The following is a 20212-nucleotide window of genomic DNA, read 5'->3' as shown; positions in this document are numbered from 1 at the left end:
CAAAGGCCTGTGTTGACAGCAAAAACTGCAGGCATGATATTTCCGTTGTTGGTAGATTAGCAATATCAATAAGTTATTGAAAACCTTAGCAAAGAATGAAAATTGCTATTCAAATCCTGTTTGCTTTCTCCATTTTTATGTAAATGTCCTAGTTGATCTTCTTTTCTCTCAGCCACTGGGTCTTAAGAACTGTAGATGGCAATCCAACCACAAAAATGATCTGGTTTGCTAAATTTAGTCATGGATTTGCTTTTCCTAGCTGCACAAAATTATGTTGCTCTAGGAGAGCAGCATATCAGGAAAAAGAATCATAAAAACAAAAGCAAATCTCAAAGAAATAGAAAACAAGATAATTTTTTTTGTAGCCTTTTCTTTATAAGTTCCACTACATGTAAGTTTACAAAATGTAATTTCGGGCTCATGAGTTGATCAAGAAATACTGTGAAGGCATTTCAAACTATAGCAGAAAATCTCAGTTACCATGGAAACAGGATACCATACATGAGAACAGACCACATCATATAGAAGATTTAATTATAATGAAATGATAAATGAATAAGGCAATTTTTTAGGCTATTTGTGGCTGAAGTCCATTAGAAGTCCAGTTTCCAAGGAAGCCCATGTCTAAAAACTGTAATAAGAAAAGTTATGGAATAAGATAAACTACATTTGAAAAAGATTTTGAAAAGATTATAGCAGCCCCATAAATTAAGAAGAACATTTCTGATTTTAAAAGAATCACATTTGGATGAACTCAGAGTTCTTTTGAGAATCATGAGCTGTATCCATAATGGCAATAACACATGGACTCTCTACACAGAATAATAAAATACTTGTTTGATTGAAGGGTGTTCATGAATCTAAGTTTTAGAATATGATTGGAATGGCATATTTAGACATGTTTTTATTTTGAAGTCAGTTTCACTATGATTTAAGAGATCAGTCAGAAAGAGAAAAACAAATACTATATGCTAACACATACATATGGAATCTAAAAAAACCCCAAAAAAACAAAAAAATGGCTCTGAAGAACCTAGGGACAGGACAGGAATAAAGACGCAGACATAGAGAATGGACTTGAGGACACGGGGAGGGGGAAGGGTAAGCTGGGACGAAGTGAGAGAGTGGCATGGACTTATATATACTACCAAGTGTAAAATAGATAGCTAGTGGGAAGCAGCCGCATAGCACAGGGAGATCAGCTCCATGCTTTGTGACCACCTAGAGGGGTGGGATTGAGAGGGTGGGAGGGAGACCCAAGACGGAGGAGATATGGGGATATATGTATATGTATAGCTGATTTACTTTGTTATAAAGCAGAAACTAACACACCATTGTAAAGCAATTATACCCTAATAAAGGTGTTAAAAAAAATAAAGAGATCAAAACATGGCTGGGAAACACAGCATGCTTGTGTCAGTGGATCATTTTGATTCCAAATGTTGTATCCTACTACCAAATTTGCTGCTGATTTATTCATGTGTGTTTGGGCTGAGCCAACAAGAAATAGACCATCTGGAGGGCCACTTTGATGTAAGAATATGAGTAAAAAATATTCACTATCCAGTGTAGTCTCACTGAGAAGTGGATTTAAGTGTAGGTGGCCCAGAGAGTCCTTAGAAGCACAGTAAGTTCCAAATTTTAGGCCACCAGCAGGAAACTTATTAGCAGGGGCACTGTTGGGGTAGTGAGCATTTATCATAGGTATTGATGTTTTAGAGGAGCAGAACACTACCTCCACCTCTCTCCAATCGTGGAATGCAATTACACACAAAGTTGGAGAGCAGGATGAGGGATAAGAGAAACAAGACTGCTGGGCTAATCTGTACAGCCACAATGTCAGAGGGCAGTCCTTTCACCAGTGGTCACTTCCTGTGCATTCTGTGCTGCTGCACCTCCTTTACACATTCACAATAGCAGTCTCTGTTGACTTGGACTCATAAAAAATACAGGTTTGGAGGCCATGGGTTGTAGAGTTAACACCTACATGGATTTGGATCCCAGCTCTACTCTTTACTAGCTGCATTGTCTTGGGCAAGTTACTTAAATTCTTTGACCTCAGTTTCTTCATCAGAAATAGTATCTACTGTTGGATTATGAGTGTTAGCGTCAATATATGTAAAGCAGGGTTTCTCAGCCTCAGCACTATTGAAATTTTGGGCCAGATAATCATCACTGTGAAGGCTGTCCTATGCATGACAGGATGATTAGCAGTATCTCTGGCTTCTACCCATTAGACACTAGCAGCAAGTCCTTCTCTCCCCAGTCCTCACTCCCAAGTTGTGGCAATCAGTAACTGTCTCTGACATTGCCAAGTGTCTTCTGGTGGTCAAAACTGTCCCCTGTCGAGAAGCACTGATGTAAAGTGACCTGCTGATGGTAGATGATAAATAAATGGTAGTTAAATATTAAAACTTTTTGTGGGGAAGTAGTATATAGTATAGTGGTTAGGTATAGGTTTCGCCACTTAGTTTGCCTCATGACCCATGCTTTCCCATGCCTTTTTTCAGTTCTGAAAATTTCTCAGACAACATCATTTCAAATATTCACTCTCTTCTGTTCTCTCATTTTTCTCCCTCTAGTATACCTACTGGATTATGTTAAAATTTCTTATTCTATCTTCCATGTCCCTTAACCTCTCATATTTTTCTTTCTGTTTTCCCATACTATGTTCTAGATGATTACTATGGAGCTATCTTCCATTTGGGCATTCTCTTCTCAGAGGAATCTTTTGTTTAATCTTAGCTACTGTATTTTTAAAAAAAATTTAATGACTATAATGAATGCAATTTTCATTAAAATTTTTTTAATCTGTTTTCCATATCTGCCTTAATAACACTCTTTCTTTTTTGTGGTTTTGTGTTTTTTCCCCTGCATTGGATATTAGAAAATGATAATTATTATATAAAAGACTCTTTTTGATTGCTCTGTTACTGATGATTCTTCATCTTCTGCTGACTACTCATGGCAATGTAGTTATGTATTTTCTTACATGCTTTATACGATTTGTCAGCTCACGTTTTTTTCTAAAACAATCTCATTTACTAATAGAGATATTAAAACTGTAATAAAAATATTAGCAAAACAAATGTACCAATGTATTTTTTAAACCTTGACAAAGTAGGGTTTATTCTATGAATGCAAGAATGGATTGACATGAAGAAGTTTATGACAATAATTTGCTACATTAACTGCAATAAGGGGAAAAGCTATACCATTATCTCATGATCATATACACCATTATCAAGATAATCTCAAATGCCAAAATTCAACATCTACTTGATGCATTAAATTGGATATCCACCTAATGAAATTCTTAGAAATGTCAGCTCATTTTTGATGGAACTGCTTCTTGTTGGGGTTTCATCTTTGATTTATAGAAGTGACCCTATTGATAATTTCATGGTTGTGTCTGATGTAGTCCTATATGTTCACTCATTCTGGGCATGTTTTTATGTTAGATTTTTAGCACAGGGTCTCTATGGAAACAATGAAAGAATTTGGATCGCACACATTTGATAGATGTAGGCTGGGGAATCTTATTTCTTGAGGTAAACTTTTCCCATCCAAGCCTCAGGATAGATAGCTCATATTCATGTCACGTTCTTAGTAGGTGGAACTTTGCCAAGGGAATTTTCCTGACTTCCAACTTTATTCAGAGATTCTGATTTCAGTTTCCCATTGGAGTGTTAATACCTCAAACACCAAGGATTCCATTACACTCATCTGATTTCAATATCCTGTTACCACTGTGCATTCCCTTTTCATTTCTGGCACCTGCAGAATTACATTTCTTGCTTTGAATCTTTACTATTTATTTAAATTAAAAATTATTTTTTTCTGAATCCAGAATTTCTATGTTTCTGTAGTAGAAGGTATTGGTTTCCTTTGTCAGTTCAGCCTGCCATTTTGACTAGAAGTTCCAACTTAACCTTTCTAAACCTCAGTTTCTTTATCTGCAACATTGGAATAAAGATAGCAACTACATTGTAGGGTTGTGGTGAGGAGTAAATGAGATAATGAATATAAAGCACTTATTTACTGGACACATACTAATTACTCAGTGTACACTACTAACATGTAAATCAGCTGCTGCACTTCCTGCCAAATTTCAGATACTCAATAATTTATCATTTTAATCTATAATTATGGTTATTTGTATGTATTCTCATCTCAGATCCATTCATGATTGGGAACCATATCAAGAACTGAAAAGTCCTAGCAAATAGTGCCAGAACTATTCAAATATCTCTACAATCTGCAAGTCACAGTTGATTTGAAGGTCACTGACATATTTACTTTGACCAGGGCAGTTGTGTCAATTAGGAGCATTTTTGCCTTCAAAGGGACATTGGCAATGTCTGGAGATATTTTTGATAGTCACAACTTGAGGGGCAAGGTGCTACTGGCATCTGGGTAGAAGCCAGAGATGCTGCTAAACATCCTACATAGGATAGCCTCCCACAGCAAAGAATTACCTGGCTCAAAATTTAAATGGTGCTGAGGTTGCGAAACCTTGAATTAGGTTATTTAAACCTCTTCATATTTCAAATTCAATTTATTTTAAAACCATTTGTCTCAAAAAAGTATTGTGAATTATACTGTTCACTGAGTTAGTAACTGAATGTTGATTGTAATTTGGTGACCATGGTCATCAATCTGATTCAAAGGAAACTTTTTTTTTATTGAAGTATAGTTGATTTACAATGTTGTGCCAATCTCTGCTGTACAGTTAAGTGACTCAGTTATAAACATATATACATTCTTTTTTTATATTCTTTTCCATTATGGTTTATCACAGGATGTCGAATATAGTTCCCTGTGCTATACATTAGGACCTTGTTGTTTATCCATTTTAAATGTAATAGTTTGTATCTACCAACCCAAACTCCCAGTCCATCCCTCTCCCTCCCTGTCTTCCCCTTGGCAACCACAGGTCTGTTCTCTATGTCTATGAGTCTGTTTCTGTCCTGTAGATAGGTTCATTTGTGCCATATTTTAGATGCCACATATAAGTGATATCATATGGTATTTTTCTTTCTCTTTTTGACTTCACTTAGTATGATAATCTCTAGTTGCATCCATATTGCTGCAAATGGCATGAGTCCATTCTTTTTTATGGCTGAGCAGCATTCCATTGCATGTATGTACCACATCTTCTTTAACCATTCATCTGTTGATGGACATTTAGGGTGTTTCCATGTTTTGGCTATTGTGAATAGTGCTGCCATGAACATAAGGGTGCATGTATCTTTTTGAATTATAGTTTTGTTTGGGTATATTCCCAGGAGTGAGATTGCTGGATCATATGGTAATTCTTAGTTTTCTGAGGAACCACCATACTGTTTTCCATAGTGGCTGCACCAACTTACATTCCCACCAACAATGTAGGAGGGTTCCCAAAGGAAACTTTTCATATAACCCAGGATTTCTTTGGCAGTACAGGGTGAAGAGCAGTTACCAAATTCACATATTTATGTAGCAAAGAACAATATTAACAAAACAACACAACAGCAATAACAACACCACCTCACAGACAGACATCTATACTTAAACATAAACACATAGCCACACAAAAGCCAGTGAGGCTTGATAAGTCTTTTAGAGAGAATGTGAAGTTAGGTTCTGGAGTATATAGCATATAACATTTATACTGCTAAAATTTCTGAATTTGTTCTGAATATAAAATTGATCTCCTCTAGGAATCTATCCCTCCTCCTTATCTCTTAAAGGGTTTTTAAAAAAAGATTTTTCACTGTATTTTAACTTTCTGCTTTTGTATTTGTTTCCTTTTTTAGACATCTTTGAGAGCAAGTATCTTGCCTTATTTATTTTTGTATCTACAGCATCAAGCATGGGACTTGATATACAGAAAATGATAAATGTTCAAATTAATGAATGAATGTGTGAATGACCAACACCCATACCTAGGTTTATCAATATTTCTAGTAATATTTAGGAATACATACCCTGGCTCAGTGATGTATTGGAGGATGCAGTGAGTAGCTACAAAGTGGAAGAGAAAATGGGAGGACAAATGGAAACCCAGCCTCAAACAATGTGACAGAGTTGTGCAGGGCTGGAAAACAATGTCAGCAAACCAAAAAACTTTACATACAGCAATCCAAAATGAAATTTGAACAAAGACTGAAGTAATTCCTGTTGTCTTGGAATTAGGCGAACATCCCTAGTCTCTGTAAATAGCAATGGCAGCCCCAAAGCCAAGAATACTTTGCTTGTGTGTGTGTGGTTGGTGTTTTGGGTTTATGACAGTGTTAGCCAACCAGCTAGGCTTTTCTCAGGCAGACATTAGCACAGCATCCAGCATTTTATACTTTCCACAGATGAGACAAATTCAAATAATAGCATCAAGTCTCTAATGAACAAATCCTCTTTTGCCGCTACTTGTGTATTCAATTTAGGAAAAGCTGTAACATCAACCCAGATTTAGAGAAGTATACATCCTAGGTGAAAATTTTATGTTTGAATAATTTCAACCTTTTCCAATTAATGATTTCTGATATTTTGTGCTCTCTTTAATGGCAACCATTTAATCTGTTCTCACTTAAGATGCTGCCATATTTTCATCTGGAAATCTTTTCCTCATTTTATACATGAAGAAACTGAGTCTTTGAAATACAAAGAGACTTGCTGAAGAACTTCCCTACTAGTAAGTGGTGGAGCAGAAATTCAAGGCCAGGTCTAAATTTTGGCAAAGTTTCTTGGCCTCACCTCCTCATGACCAATGTATAGCAAACTTCCACTCCTTTGACAAATTTCTCCATAAGAAGACTTCACATTTTCTATTTTTAGTTGTTCACCATAAAACATATTTGAGCATAAAAGTTTCTGTTTTAAGTTAGAATTATGCAAAAACTTCTTCATGCTGTACAACACTCTGCTAAACACTGCATAGTATGAAACAAAATGGTATTTTTCTTAAGAAACAATTTTATTTCTTTCATGAATGTACTGGACAAATAGAAATATACTCCATTGGATAATCAGCCTGGAGGTTTCCTTAAAATAATTTTTATTTTAAATTTTAAATACAATGTGGATATATTATAAAAGATTCAAACACCACAGAGAAAGCGCAGTCCTCCCCGTCTTCAGTTGCATCTGCAGATGTAGCCACCTGAGTTAGTTATTTTCTGGATTCCCCAGCAACAAAATTGCCTTCCCTTACTCTGTGAGGCCGCAGCTGGGGCTGTGCCTCTGCCAGCAGTATTCCCCAGGCCGCTTTACCACATGGCTCCCCGGAAGGTTTATCAGCAGGGGGTAGGAGGAGGTAGAAGGGACTTATCAGGTTTTTCCCATTCCTTTCAGTATTAGGCCCGCCAGTGGCAATTTGCCGCAGTCTCCATGTTCTTTTGACAATCCCAGAACCATCCCCACGGACTCCTCAGAAGTACAGCTGAGACAGTTGGGGTTCCCCACGAATGTCTGAGTGTACTCCTCCAGGCCCCGCCTTTATGTGCCCGGATTCTTATAACCCTGTCTCTTTTTTTTTGTTTGCTTGTTTTCCCAGAGTGAGGATGCTAGCTCTTTCCTGCAGTTACGATCTCTGGTTTCCCTTAGTGTTTCCTCTGTATTCCCTTATTTTCTTAGCCTTTTATTATTATTATTTTTTTAAATTAATTAATTTATTTTTGTGGTACGCGGGCCTCTCACTGTTGTGGCCTCTCCTGTTGCAGAGCACAGGCTCCGGACGCGCAGGCTCAGCGGCCATGGCTCACGGGCCCAGCCGCTCCGCGGCATGTGGGATCTTCCCGGACCAGGGCACGAACCCGTGTCCCCTGCATCGGCAGGCAGACTCTCAACCACTGCGCCACCAGGGAAGCCCCTTCTTAGGCTTGTAACTTGTGTGTTAAATAACTTCTCTGCAATATAGTAAGTTGGTTTTCTATTTGGCTGACTAGTTTTCTATTTTTCTGTGAAAGATATACCACCATGGTCAGATTGATCTATATTCCTACAGATGTTTTTCTTTTCCATTTTATTCCCAATTTAATATTTTATAATTTTGATCAATGATTATTTCCATATAAAAAGAATATGAAAGGTGATAATATAGAAAGAGAGTAGCATGTACAAACCTAGCTGTGAAGGAGAGGGCAGTACTGCCACTGACAGATGTAGACTTTCAGAAAAAGAAAAGCTGAAGTGAGTTTCCAGTTCATAGTGTGGCTTCTGCTTCTCTGAGAATTATAGGTACTCCTGGGAGGGTAAGTGGACAAGACCATGAATTAATCTTAGGAGATGTAGGGCTCACCACAGTGGGTTATTAGCAGGGTTGTACTGATTCCTGGTTATTTAGTAGGAATATGGTCAGGGGTGGTGGGTGGGCTGCTCTGTGTTTTCTGATTCTATGTTCACTTTAGCCAGCCTCCAGTTCTCAGAAGTTTGCAAAAGCAGAACTTCTTTGAGGTGTAATGAATGTCCTCAGCACATGGCTTATTCAAGCCATCTAGGTAATGATAGCACAAAACTCAGCAAGTTTAACTTTGGAGTATATTCCTCAAACCTGGGTGGGTTGCCCTCTGTACAGTTAGTATGGCAGCCATCGTCCTGGGGTCTTCATTCACCATTATCCTGGGATCCCTTTGCCTCTCGTGTGTTCAGTTTTCTGCTTTCTATCTGCTTTCTGTTTCTTGGATTATTCCCTCATTTTGGTGGGGTGTCCTCTAGTAGCTTCCTAAGAATGATGCATGGGAAGTGAATATTTTTCATACCTTGAATATCTAAAAATTATTCTACTCTCACCTTTGATTGATAGTGTGCCTAGGTATAGAAATATAGATTGGAAATAATTTTCTTTCATAATCTTAAAGACATTTTCCCACTATCTTCTAGTTTCCAGTGTTGCTGTGAGATATTTGAAGACATTCTGATTTCTATCTTTTTCATATAAACTTTTATTTCCTCTCAGAAAGCTTGTAGAATCTTCTCTTTCACCCCATGTTCTAAAACTGTGATGATGTGATTCAGTGAGAGTCTGTACATGTGGTCGGCCCTTTATATCTGGAGAATCATGTCCTCGAGTTCTGAGAAATATTCTTGAACTATTTAGTCAGTAATTTCCTCCTTTTTTTTTTTCTCCAGTTTCCTTTTTTTGAACTCTTATTACAATATACCTGTTTTCTAATTTAAAAAATTTTTCTTCCTCTTTTTTTTTTTTTTACTCTACTTCTGTAAGACTTTCTCTGCCTTCTGAGTCATTCTTCTTTTAGCATCTCTGTCCTTGGCTGTTTCTGAAGAGAGCATTGGAAATGCCGGTTTTTTTTTGGTGCCTGAGCAGCCTTCTCAGTTTGCTACCTGCCTCTAGAAAGTTAGGGAACATGAGGTGTTTCTACATCTTGAACAGTCTCACTCCTTTTTAGTCTAGGCTATGGCTCTCTTGCCAATTCAGCTCTCACAAATAACTCAATTGAATAGTCATGTGTTTGATTCCATTTTAGTCCGTATAACAAAAACTGCACCTGCTGTTATTTTCAAGACATGCCTCTCTCTCTCTAGACTTAATTGTAGGTACTGGCTTATCAGACTTGTGTGAGACCACAGCTTTAAGGTTCATTGTCTTCAGACTTTCAGTGTTGCTTTTAAGAGTTTTAAAGCCATTGTGATTCCTGATTATTTGCATATGAGTTTTCTTTTCTTCTCTAGAAGTTTATGAAATCTCTTTTTAACTTGCGTTATACAGATTTGCATTTCTGATTCTCCACTGAGAATGATGCTCAAAAGCAACTATTTTTGCCGCAATATATAGATGTTTTGCAGGCAGGTTAAACACTACGTGTCAAAGACATTCTTCCTCCCTTCATTGCTCCCCATCCTGCTCCTCTTCCCGTATTCCTGGTACTCTTTATTTTTACTGCCATCTACCCATTTGCTCTAGGGCTGTTACTCAGGTTTCACTCTTGACTCCTCTCTCCTTCGTTGCATACACAATAATCACCAAAATCTAATTATCTTGAAATCTTCCTACAAATTTGTTCAATTTTTATCTCTTCCTGTTTATACCACTACAACTTGTAAGCACCTCTCTCCTTGACTAACTACAACAGCCTCATCATCTGTGACTCTGCCATATGACTTGTATTCCTTCTCAGCAAATTTGCCAGAGTTATTAATCTAGATATAACTCTGACCTTGGCCTCTGCTTACAACTTTTGTGACTTCCCATTGCTTACAAAGTAAAATGGAAGCTCCTCAATAAGGCATTTAGGGCCTTCCATGAACTTAGTCCTATCTACCTATCTCAGTTTGCTTGGGCTACTGTAACAAAATAACATAGACTGGGTGGCTTAAACAACAAACAGGTATTTCTTACAGTTCTGGAGGCTGGAGATTCTAAGATCAGGGTGCAAGCAGATTTTGTTCCTGGTGAGAGCCCTCTTCCTGGCTTGCAGATGGCTCCTTCTTGCTGTGTCCTTAGGTGGTGGAGAGAGGAAACTCTGATGTCTCTTCTTCTTCTTATAGGGACACTAATCCCGTCACGAGGGCTTCACCTTCATGACTTCATCTAAACCTAATTACCTCCAAAAGGCTTCACCTCCTACTAGTATCACATTGAGGGTCAGGGCTTCAACATACGAGTTTTGGGGTGACGAATTCAATTCATAATGTTACCTCTTTAGCTTCATCTCCCCCAGCTTCTTGCCTTATCATGCCGTATAATTTACACTTAGGAAATTTGAAAATGTGTTTATCTTAACATGCCTCATGCTGTTCACCACTTCTTCACATTTGTTCATTTTCCATCTGCTTTGAATGCCTGTCCTGCTTTCCTTCACATGGATATTCTTACTCCTCTTTTAGAACTCAGCTCAGGTATTATAATTTCTAGGAAACCTATGTTTAACCTCCAGACTGGATTAGTTTCCCTTTCTCTGTACTCCCTTAGTACCCTGAGTCTCCCTTGGTACCCTGAGTATACCTTTAGCTCAGCATATACCCTATTATATCCCCTCCATGTATATATGTTGTTTTTTTCCTCTAAATATTAAGAACCTCAAGTGCAGAGATTATATCATTTATATTTTTATGCTCAGTGAGCACAATATCTGGTCCCTGGCAGGCACTCAAGAAATATTTGTTATTAAACTAACTAAATATATCATTTTACTCGTGTTGTTAGTTGTGTTAACTACCTAAAACATCCTGAACATTTTCCTGGTATCTATGCCCATAGTTTATTTTAATTTTCTGTTGAAATACTTAACATAAACATAAATTTGAAACAGTTTTGGCATCAGCACTCTTTTTATAGTCTCAACCTTACATTTACTGCATGCATGAGTTTATATGCTGAGACTAATAGGTCCCATTTATGACATTAAAAAATTGTGCCTAAGCTTTATCAGTAGGGCATTGCCTCAGTGGATTCTCAAACATTGATCAATGACTGGGTGAGAGTAGCTTCAGATGTGGGAGATCCAGAGTATCGTGTTATAGAGCAGTTGCTGAGATCAAGGCTAAACTGTGTAGCTTCTGGAGTGCTAATACCATCCACAGCCTATAATGCTGGTTTTGAAGAAGTGAAATATTAGGCATTCTAATCAATATTTCTTAGAGTAGATCTCTGAAGAGATGACAGCAAATTAGAGGCTGTGTTCTGGCAAGAGTGAAAGGAAAGTGAATCATTTTATAAAGGAAGTAATGTGTGGAAAATGCTTTTTCAACTGTGAAGTGGTGTACAATTGTTTACTCTTGAAATCACTATGTTATTAAGGCCAGTTTGAAAGTCAATTGCCTGTCTCAGCTCAGCTCAGCCAAATTACTAGGTTTGGCTAGTAACTTGGGGCATTGTCCCATGATTCAAGACAAGCAAATTCCATTTGCCATTTGTAATGGACTCTAGTAGCTATTGTTTCTAGTTAGTGGGTTGCTTTTTCTCTTATCCCTCTGCCCTCCATACCTTCTGTTTTAAACAGAGTCCAACTTTGGTCATGAGTGTAACTGAGACCTGGCCAAACTTGATTCTTTATTCTCCTGCAGAATAATTTGTTTAGAGGGATCCAAGCAGAAGCAACCTTAATCCTTCTTTGGGATATATGTATGGGTGTTGGAGAGAGACACTTTCTCTTCTATTGGTTTTTGAGTTGGGGCATTGTAGACATTTGGTGGGCTTTTTGAGTTGCTTCTGGTTAACTTCCTTGTCTGCATTGATGAAATCCATGGGTAATTTTGTAATAATATACAATTAGAATAATACACAGAGAAAATCAAAGCTGAGAAATGGGGCAGGTGGGGGAGTAATAATATAATTTGCATTACTTGATCCAATTGTGTTGAATCTAGCAACCTCTGAACTTATCAGTTACATGAATTAATTCATCATTTCTTTGGTTAGACTATTTTTAGTTGTTTTTTCCCCCCTTGCACCTGAAAGTGTTCTGACAAATACACCACTCTTGTTTAGGGTGTTTTGGCCACCATTCCCCAGGTCTCATTCTGTTTCCTGGGCCCTATTCCACTTCCTAATTGCATGTTCGGTGGTTAAGCATAGGGATAATGAACCAGACTACCTGAACTTGAATCTTGGCTCGCCTAATCATTAGTGATATAATCTTGGGCAAGTTATTTAACCTCTCTGAGCTTATTTCTGTATCAGAAAAATGAGATAATTACCCACTTTTTGTGAGGATTGAATGAGTTAATGCATGTAAAGAGTTTAGAAAAAGACCTGACACATGGTAGTGGTTCAGTAGGTGTTAGCTATTGTAATATTGTCTCCTAAAAAATAAAAATTCAGAATGTTTGTCTGTATTGCCTAATTTAAAATTGTTACCTTTTGAAGGATAAAAACCTTGCCTTCTTAGCTTGCATGGCTTGCACACATTATGACACCTAGCATAATCTCGTATCCATGGTGAACATTTCTCTGGTTTACCTGTTCCCATACCACAAAGCCAATATGAAGACCTGTCATTCACAGCCTCCTTCCTGACTTGCTTGTCTTGATCTATTTCTTGGTGCATTTAACTTTTCTTTTGACCTTGTTATTTTGTATTTTTCTGAAGGCTCTTGTCTGGCTGTCCTTTTCCCCTTCTTGGCTATGATTTTTATTCTACCTCTTGTGATACTATTTCAACCCACCACTCCTTCACGAAACTCTTATTGAGAAAGGCTCTTCCTAGGTTTACCCAAGTCCTGTGAGGAGGGTCAGGGCAGCATTCAATAAATATTTATGGTTAAGAAATTACAGAACATATCCCAAGCAGTAACATTCTAAGCTCATAGTGAAGGAGAGTTGTTAACTACAACACTGATTGTATGACCTGATACAGGCTTGTCAAACTTGTGCTTCTCAAACTTGATTATTTGCTGCCTGATGTTTTCCTTAACCATTAATTTTCCTTAGTGGTAATTAATTTTAATATTAAAGTAAAAAGGGATATATTTTTAAATCGAAATAAAAATTTATGTGGTTTTAGGAAATGAAAACACATTCTAAAGAAATGTCTTCATTTCTTTGGGTATTAGGCCTGTGGACTCACATGCTCTGGGATATAATTGGTGGGACATAAGTTACTGTTCTTTGTTGTTAAAGATACCTTTGTGAAAACATTTGAGAAGATGATAGTACTGCATATTTCCTTTGCCAGTGTTGGATGGGGTTTATGTTCACAACAGTCAGAACTTAACAATAGCTACCAGTTTGGAGCACACTTATATGCCCAAAACTGTGCTACACACTTTATAATAACACATAATTTGGTATTCATGGCAAGTCTATTTTACAGAAGAGGAAACTGAATCTTAAAAAGTTAAGTAACTTGAATAAGTTCTCATAACTATTTTTGTTGTAACTTGGAGTCAAATCCAGGTCTATAAAGCTATAAAGTGCCTTTAACTGCTACAGTGCACAACCTATGAGGAATCATTCAGAATAACCTCATTCAAGATGAGAAATTTATGAACAATTGAAAAGAGCAGCTTCCATCAGTAAGCACCAGCTTGAGGTCTTCAAGAACTTAAGGGCAAAAGGAGGAAAGGAAAGAAAGAGAGAAGAGTGTCTCTGTGTGTGTGTATTTAAACACATATATTTTATATCTATAGCAGCTTTCTTGAGAAGACTGAATGGTAAACTTATCCTCATATCTCAAAATTGAAGTTATTATCATTGTATTTTCTGTCAGTTCAGTTTTAAAACCAGCCAGCTTTTGTTTCAGGAAAGAATGCTGTAGGATTTACTCTGTGTAGGTCATGATCTAGTCAGGCCCCAAGCACACAGTGGTGAATGTAACGAACACCAACATTTCGATGGACAATTTGTCTTGAACATTGTCCCCTAGGATTACAGTTCTTCAACTAAAATTGTTGGAGAAGGTCAGATAGCCTGCTTTATTGTACATTATTTATAATAGAAAATTTTTAAATTCCTTTCTTAAAAACTCATTGATAGAGCTATTTACCATCATCACATTTTCCTTCCACTTTCCTACTTTGCAAAGGTTGACTTGGCAAGAATGTTATTTCACTTTGCTATGCTGTGAACCTCTGGTACATATTCTCGTTTATTTTGGCAAGTGAACCATTTTGTCTGTGTGGCTTAAAGTGGTCCACTGTACTGTGTGACAGACAGTAAGAACACGGCTTAACATGTGTTCTGTTGATGCATTTAAACCTCATTGATCTACATACACAAAGCTTAATGCAGACTTGTAAACATAAAGCTCATCTGAGCTTCTCATCTTAATATTGATTCTATTTATGGGTGCAGGGAGTCAGACTCTCAGAGTGTTCCATGGAACACACATCAGGACTGCCAGGATGCTTGTGCAAAGGGCTTCCGTGGTCAAATGAGTTGTGGAAATGCTATCTTTAAGACAATTTATCTTGTCTTAAAGATTCACTATAATTAGTATATGAACATCTCTAACCATCTTGCATTTAAAAGAATAACATTTTTTAAACCAGAATTTTCTAAACTTATTTGTCCAAGTTTAAAAATATTAGTTCTCTGCTTTCTGTGGCGCTGTTGTTTCTTGAAATACATTTTGGGAAATACTTATCAGTACCCATTGGCTTTTTTTTTTGCGGTACGCGGGCCTCTCACTGTTGTGGCCTCTCCCATTGCAGAGCACAGGCTCCGGACACGCAGGCCCAGCGGCCATGGCTCACGGGCCCAGCCACTCCACGGCATGTGGGATCCTCCCGGACCAGGGCACGAACCCGTGTCCCCTGCATCAGCAGGTGGACTCTCAACCACTGCGCCACCAGGGAAGCCCCACCCATTGGCTTTTAAGTCCAATTGAACCTGGGTTAGAATTTTAGCTCTACTATTTGAGTAGCACATTTGTCCTTCATGAGCCAGTGATTCCTCTTTTGGGTAATACTTACCTCACAATATTGTTGTTAGATTAAATGAGTTAATGCATCTAAAGCAAATAACACAATGCTTGGCATAAATTTTAGTTACCTACCTTTTAGTCTTTGTTTTCCCTCATTTTTTTCAAGAAGCATTTAAAATTGCACTTCCTTTATGAATTCTTCCTTCAAAAATTTATCTAGAAAGATACTCTGGACCTAAACTCATATGAATAAACATGCATTTCTTTTGACTACATTTTCAAATACCAAACACAAAACGCATTCCCTGTTCAATAAATACTCTGCTTAAAAACAATGATAATAAATGGTCCCCTTTTAATGCAGAGGAGAAAATCATATGGTTCCGGGAAATAGAGTACAGAGGAAGATCTCTGGGTTTTCCTCTTACGTTAGGTTCATTAGGTAGCCAAATGCTAAGATTATTGGAGTAAACTAAAGAAAGTTCTTTTAAGGCCGTGTGAGTCAACATAGAAGTAACAGATAATCCTGGTGTTTGTGTCTGAATATGGTACTATTATTAGAAAAATAAAATAAAAAATTATAGCTGTAGCCTAATGGGTTCTGAGATACCAGTTTTGCCTTTGGACAATGACTGTTATTACCATCTACCTTGAGTATCTCAACTGGCAGAATTCGTTGGCTCTAAAACCAATTAGCCTCTAAAAATGAATCTAGAAGGACTATACTTCGTGTGTAAAACTGCTTGTGGTTCTGGTTGTTTGACTTCAAGAAAGATGTAAGAGAAAATAATTTCAGATTAACAAATATACCTTGTTTATGATGCTGTGTTATAAAGAATTCTAGGTGGCTGAACAGCAAGCATTGGCCCATAATGCCTTTGTGTTGCTGGGAGGGAGTGCAGGTACCAGAAGGAAAACAGAATTACTACTAGTGGGTCAGGAACACAAATAGAATTCAGGGATGATGCACAGAGATGCTCATTATTTCACACAGAAGCAGTCTCAGGATGCACCAGGTATTCACTTCACTTTGGTTGCCTCTGCTGTTTTCTCCTTCTGTGATTTCACCTCTGGGTCCAAGCTCGCTTAAAACAGAAGGCTTCAGTTTAAGATTATCCTGGGAAGGCAGAGGTAGCTCTCACCTAGCAGATTTAAATTTTTCAATTTTAATCAGAATAGTGTATGTACGAGACAAATTGACTTTGGAGTGCTCTTTAATAGAGAGAAAAACAAGGGATTAAGAGGAGTTCATGGTGACATGTGGAAGCTGAAATGTAGTATGGCCAGCAGTGTGGGCTTTGGATTTAGGCAGACCTTGTTTTGAGCATAAGCTCTACCACTTACTGGTTGTGTCACCTTGATCTCTGAGAGGTAGTTTTCTATAATCATATTCAGACACTGTATAGCACAGTGGCTGTAATGGGCATTTATTTCAGCATCTATTCCATGAGAGTAGGCTTGACATCACCCCCAGCTCTATGCATAGGCCGTATTGGACATAAGGCAATCATAGTCCTTGCCACAGAGATTGGTTCAGTGATGAGCGAAGACTAGGCCAACCAGTGCATGGCATTGCACTGGCCTCTTTCATTGGTCCAATGAGAATGAAATAGAAGTCATTTGTACAAGATACACACTGTCCCTTGCTCTGAATGATGTGAGGTGCAGGTGAAAAGTCTGGGAATCTGTAATAACTTTTTTTTTCCTGCTGTAGCAGATGGCAGTCTGCAGATGAAGCTAGTATACAGAGTTGAAAGGGCAAAGCGAATGACAGGACCGTATCCTTTTAAAGCTTGCCCTACCTCTGGAATTTCTAGTTTCTGGGTTAACAGGTTCCCTTTTGTTTAATCCAAATTGAACTGTGTTTTTATTACTTTCAAAATAAGGAATCCTAATTCATAAGTGTATTATAAATATATCATATCTAACATATCTGTCAGATAGTGATAAGTAATATGGAAGAAAATACAGAAAAGAGGAGAGAAAGTATTGCAATGGGGGTGCTGCATAACTACAGCTGAAGTTAGGCAGACTTACTGAGAAAGCAGCCTTCAAGCAGAGACCTGAAGGAGGCAAGGGAGCAAGTCATAAGGCAGAAGTAAGAGCAAATGCAAAGCCCCTGAGGCAGGGCTCTGCCTGGCATGTTCTAAAAACAGGAAGGAGGCTAGCATGACTAGACTGTGGGAACAGTTGGAGAGTAGGAGATAAGTTCAGAAAAATAATGTGAGGTAGGCAGATTACAAAGGATCTTGAAGTCATTGTAAGGATTTTGGCTTTACTCTAAATTAGAGGGGAGACCATTGGGGGATTATGGGCAGAGAAATGAGATGACCTGACCTATATTTTTAAAGGATCGTATGGTTATTTTTTTGAATATAGGCTGTGTGGGGTACATGCTAGTGCAGGTTAGAGGAATGGCAGAGGCTGGAAAGCCAGTTAGGAAGCAGTTGCAGTAATCCAGGGCAGATGAAATGGTTTCTTAGGCTAGGGGGATGGAGTGGACATGCTGAGAAGTGGTCAGAGTCTCTTTATATTTTGGAAGTAAAATCTAGGTGATTCACTGTTGGATTGAATGTGGGGTGTGAGATTAATGGGAGTCAAGGATGACACCAAAGGAGGTAATACTTTTTGTATGGTGGGCCTGTGATGATTAATGAAATAAATTATATAGTAGGCTGTTGAATTATATAGTAGGCTGTTGAATGACAGTTACAGAATAATAATAGTTACTTGCATTGTATAAGATATTGACAACCCTGTAGTCCTAAAGGTAACAACACATATCTTTGATAATAAATAGCATTTGTAAAATGATTCATGATTTATAAGGTCTTTTCATATGTCTTGTCCTTTAAGCCTTAGAAACTCCTGAGATAGGTATGTTTATTACTACTTTGCAGAAGAAAAAAAAAACAGGATGAGATGGGTAAAGTGCTTTTGGTCATGGCTCCATAGAAATGGTAACCTCTTTTCAAACCTGGGTCTTGCAGCCCCAAATACATTTCTCCTTTCACTATGGCATTCTGCTGACCTTCCTGTTCAAAAGTGACATTTTTGAGTTCATTTCTAGGGTGGGTGATAGATTGAGAGAAATCCATATTTTTTCTTAATTTTTCTTACTGTGACATACCTTATATGAGAACCAACTAGGGGCTTTCACTTGTGGCGATGTAGAGAAATAATCATAATGCATGACTACTGGATTAATTAACACTTACCAAGTGCCAGGCATTAGTATTATTTGCATTATTACTTGAAGTATATCAATTAAATTTTATAGAAACTCTCTGAAGCAGTGTATCAACCAGGGTCCAATCAGAAGACAGTACTCACACCAATAATTTAATATAAAGAATTATTAAGCTAGTAAAAGGTGTCTACTAAAGAGAGTAAAAGAGGCATCTAAAAATATAGGGTAAAGGAAATACAGAAAATAGCCACCACCTCTAGGGCTGAGGGAATGTGAACAGGAATAAACTAAGAATGTGGAAGAGGGCCCCCCACTGAGGCTAAAACTCAGACCAGGACTGATTACACAATTTGTGGGACCCCATGCAAAATGAAAATGCAGCGCTCCTTATTAAAACATTATTGAGAATTTCAAGATGTCAGCATCAATGCATTAAACCAAGTGCAGAGCCCTTCTGAGGGTAAGTCCCTGTGTGACTACACAGGCACCACAAGGTGCCCTTGACTATGGGCATGGCTGTCACAGGAACACGCAGGCTGCCGGAGGCAAACAAACTTGGCAGAGGGTGTGAGCCAGAGTTGGTCTGTAGGAGAAGCCCACTGAATGGTCAAGATACCTGTAAAAGGTGTGAGTAGGTTGGAATTTATCTATAGGAAATGCCTGCAGATGTTGGCTGGGGTTTCAGTATGCCAGAGATGATTTGCAGGGAGTTGCTTCTGCGGTACAACCTGATGGAGAGTGAGTGCCACTGGTGCCTTCCAAAGACTACTGGCAAGTGTAACAGGGGAGGGAGAAGAAGCCCAGACTGCAATCAGGAATGGAAGCTCCTTTCCCTTGCTATGTCCCTCTAATGCCCTCTATTGAGAAGCCTAACACTGTCAGTTTGGTAGAGGAGAAATGTTTATGTGGTCCAGTTCCAGTGTTACAAAGCATGGCAAAGAAAGGTGGATTTGGAGCAATAAAAAGATAACTGGCACAGACAAGTACTTTTATTATTCCCTTGCTACAGATGAAAAAACTGTACTTCAGGAAGTTGGAGTCTCCAGGTTGAAAAGTTATTTGTAATTCCAGACTTCAGAACTGTACCACTTTTCTATAATGCACCTCTTAAATTAATGAGTTTGACTGCCTTGATGGGGGTAATCAGAAAAAACGTGGGGTAGAGGGGACTCAGGGAATAAGAAGCACATCAGGTAGTATTGGGATGCAAGTGCATCGCTAAAGCAGACCCATGGAGAGAACATCTTGTAAGAAACAAGCCACAAGGAAAGAACAACAGGAAAATCAATGATTTCCTTTCATGGTACCTAAGGACAACCAAATAGTTGATGAAGGAAAGCTTCTTTTTATAGAATACTTTCAGCTAATATATGAAAAAGGATAGCATAGAATTAAAATATCATCTTTTACAACCCCTAGTGATGTAATGGATATAAACAATATTCACTGATGTCTGCTAATGTCAAAAAAGGAAAAACAAACATGTGATTCTTGATTGAAGCGATACCACCTACGAAGTATTATCTGAAAAAAATCTAATAATGAATGAATCTGATCTAACTACTAATTTATAGAAAATCCAGGGACCAAGGAAGATGTTAAAGGAAACTACAAGCATAAAGTCAGCAAAACCTGGAGTGTGAAAAACTACAGGAAAAATGATCAAGATTTTCCAATTAATAAATTATAAAAATAAAAGAGGTAGAGGAAGAACCTATAAATT

Source organism: Delphinus delphis, chromosome 5, assembly GCF_949987515.2.
Source record: "Delphinus delphis chromosome 5, mDelDel1.2, whole genome shotgun sequence".
Classification (NCBI taxonomy): Eukaryota; Metazoa; Chordata; class Mammalia; order Artiodactyla; family Delphinidae; genus Delphinus; species Delphinus delphis.
Note: the sequence above shows the minus strand (reverse complement) of the source record.